This window comes from Macaca nemestrina, chromosome 10 (genome assembly GCF_043159975.1).
Source record: "Macaca nemestrina isolate mMacNem1 chromosome 10, mMacNem.hap1, whole genome shotgun sequence".
In the NCBI taxonomy this organism is placed as follows: Eukaryota; Metazoa; Chordata; class Mammalia; order Primates; family Cercopithecidae; genus Macaca; species Macaca nemestrina.
Genome location: NC_092134.1, coordinates 88,558,260 through 88,561,582, shown reverse-complemented (window position 1 = coordinate 88,561,582; position 3,323 = coordinate 88,558,260). Strand labels below are relative to the sequence as shown.

The following is a 3,323-nucleotide window of genomic DNA, read 5'->3' as shown; positions in this document are numbered from 1 at the left end:
ATCTCTATGGGAATAAACCTAGGGTCACCCCCTGAAAGAGGAGAGACAACATGGAGTAGAGCTCAATTGATCCGACTGAGACCATTCTAGACTAACCAGATCCCAACCTCTGAAATATATTTTGCCAAAAACATTGAAATAAATCTTTAATCTGGCTGGGTACAGTGGCTCACCCCTGTAATCCCTTTGGGAGGCCGAGGAGGGAAATCACTTGAGTCCAGGAGTTCAAGACCAGCCTGGGCAACATGACAAAACCCCATATCTACCAAAAAATACAAAAATTAGCCCGGCATGGTGGTACATACCTGTAATCCCAGCTACTTAGGAGGCTGAGGTGGGAGGATCGCTTGAGCCCGGGAGGTGGAGGTTGCAGTGAGCCAAGATTGTGCCACTGCACTACAGCCTGGGTGACAGAATGAGACCCCCCCAAAAAAAAAAAATATATATATATATATATGTGTGTATATATATATACACACACACACACACACAAATTTCTTGGCAGTTATATATTTTGATCAAACCTCTACAGGAAATGCAGGAAATAGAGAAACATATTAACATATTAAGTAACTCCTCAGGTATACAATCTCTAAAATCCAGAATGTGAGACATTCTACACAACAAATAACTGACTTCATTGTTAAATAAATGAAGAAAAAAAAAAGAGGGAACTGTTACAGATTAAAAAGAGATCTGAATCAATTAAATGCAACAGATAGACTTGGCTTGGATCACGATTAGAATAAAATAATGATAAAAAGGCATGAGGTAATTAGGGAAATTTGAACATCGATTAAGTATTTGATGATATGGAGAAGTTGTTGAATATTTTATTTTATTTATATAGAGAGACTGGGCCTCACTATATTAACTAGACTGGTCTCAAACTCCTGGCCAGAAGTGACCCTCCTTCCTTGGTCTCCCAAAGTGCTAGGATTACAGGCATGAGCCACTGCACTCGGCCCTGGCATATTTTGTTCTATGGTGAACATCTATAGCCCCAACTACTACAGAGGCTGAGGTGGGAGGATCTCTTCACCCCAGGAGTTTGAGGCTGCAGTGCACTATGATTGAAAGCTGGGTACCTTTGAAGATAATGAAATTCAACAGGTCAAGTCATCTAATAATAGACTTTACTGTAACTGCAGAAGCACTTAGAAAATCCAAGGCAGAACTCATGGAAATCAGTGAAGATAAAACTAAATTCAGAAGGTCTTCAAGCAAGCCCCTCCCAGAAATGACTGATGAGTCTAAAACTGATGTAAAAACAGATCTGTTTATATCAACGGCTTCCCAACTGATGCAACTCATGATGACATAAAAGAATGGCTAAAAGATAAAGGTCAAGTACAATATTCAGATGAGAGGAACATTGCATAAAGCATTTAAGGGATCAGTTTTTGCTATGTTTGGTAGCATTGAATCTGCCAAGAAATTTGTAGAGACCCCTGGCCAGAAATACAAAAGCACAGACCTGCTAATACTTTTCAAGGAAGATTACTTTGCCACACAAAAAAAAAAAAAAAAAGAAGAAGAAGAAAGAGAACAAAATGAAGTGGAAGCTAAATTAAGAGCTAACAAAGAGTGAGAAGAAAAACAAAAGTTAGAAGAAGATGCTGAAATGAAATATCTAGAAGAAGATTGGATGCTTGCTGAAATTTTCAGGTGACTTAGATGATCAGACGTGTAGAGAAGAGTTACACATTCTTTTCTCAAATCATGGTGAAATAAAATGAATAGACCTTGTCAGAGGAGCAGAACAGGGGATGTATAATTCTAATTAAAGTAAATGCCAAGGAAGTATTGGGTAAAGCCAAAGACACGAGTAATGGTAACCTACAATTAAGGAACAAAGAAGTGAATTGGGAAGTACTAGAAGGAGAGGTGGAAAAAGAAGCATTGAAAAAAATCTTAGAAGACCAACACAAGAATCCCTAAACAAATAGAAGTCAAAACGTTGCAGATTTAAAGGAAGAGGAACAGGTAATTAAGCTGTCTGGCCTGGGTCTGCTAAAGGAAAAGTACGTTTCAAGTTTAAAAAAACTAAATCTGCTAATGATGGTGAACAGGATGAAAATGGTGCAACTAGACTAGTGAAACGAGCAAGAGAAGAAACAGACAGAAGAACCTGCATCAAAACAACAGCAAATGGTGTCAGTAGCTTAGTAAACCAGTAGTTTAGTAAACACATTTTTTATTTATTTTAATTAGGTTTTAAGCTGCTTTTGTTTTGGGGAGCTTTTAAAATGAAAAACAAATTAGGTCCACTTCAATATCCATATGTGAGAAAGGAGAAGTTCTTTTGTTGTTTAACTTGTCTTTTTTTGTTATCCAAATGAGGATTTTTAAAAATGCATAGTTCTGTATGTGTTGTTTCAGATTATTCAAGTATTGAAAGGAGCAGTCTTCCCCTAAATTGCCTTTGTAATATGATAATGTTAGTACAAGCTAATAAAATATATTCTTTATTAAAAAACAAAACAAAAACAAAATAATCCACAGGGTTTGGCAAGTGATAAATGAAACAGAACAAGAGCAATAAGGAATGCATGATTGCTGAAGCTGGATAATGGTAGGTTGGCTCATTAAACTATTCTCTTGCATTCATATATATTTGTCTAATTTCCAAAATAAAAATAGGCAAAACAAAGTCCTTCATCACCTACAAATTATTTCCTGAAAGTAACTTCCACTAACAGTTTTTTATATTGTTTTCCAGACATCTTCCATGTATACGAAGGCAAGTTCATGTCTATCTATATATGTATATGTATATGCAAGTGTATATCATTTTTAAAGCAATGGAAATCATTCTGTATAAGACAAATAAAATGAAATGAAATAAATTAAAGCCCCCAGGTATTTGTCTACATAATAGCAAACATCTGAATATTTACATAAATATATGTATGTGTAATGGTTTTGGAGCAGGAGAGAGTCAACATCTATAAATCTAGCCTGTCAGATTTGACTGTTTTTTAATGTGATATTAAAAGTGTAATAGTTATTTTTACATTAATAAAAATCTTCCTCATAAATACATACACTTTTTTGAATTAAATAATACATATTTTGGAATCATGAATAGACAGTTCTTGCATACACTTTCCCTCTTCACCAAATGATTGCTTAATAGAGATTGTGTATAAGAGTCTTAGGAAACATTTGCTTAAGGAAGCAAAATTTAAATTTACTTTTACTAAAAGATCCTCAAAGTTCATATTTTTGACATATTCTGTAAACCCCTATAATCTAATGCATAGCTTTATACCTAGAAATCATTTGATAAATACATCATTGCATATGATGTGCTGTCAATG

At 34.9% G+C, this 3,323-nt stretch overlaps 1 pseudogene; it reads left to right on the top strand.

The window, feature by feature from the left end:
* Positions 1–893: 893 nt before the first annotated feature.
* Positions 894–2,713, top strand: LOC105470171 (lupus La protein pseudogene; annotated as a pseudogene).
* The last annotated feature ends 610 nt before the right edge of the window (positions 2,714–3,323 follow it).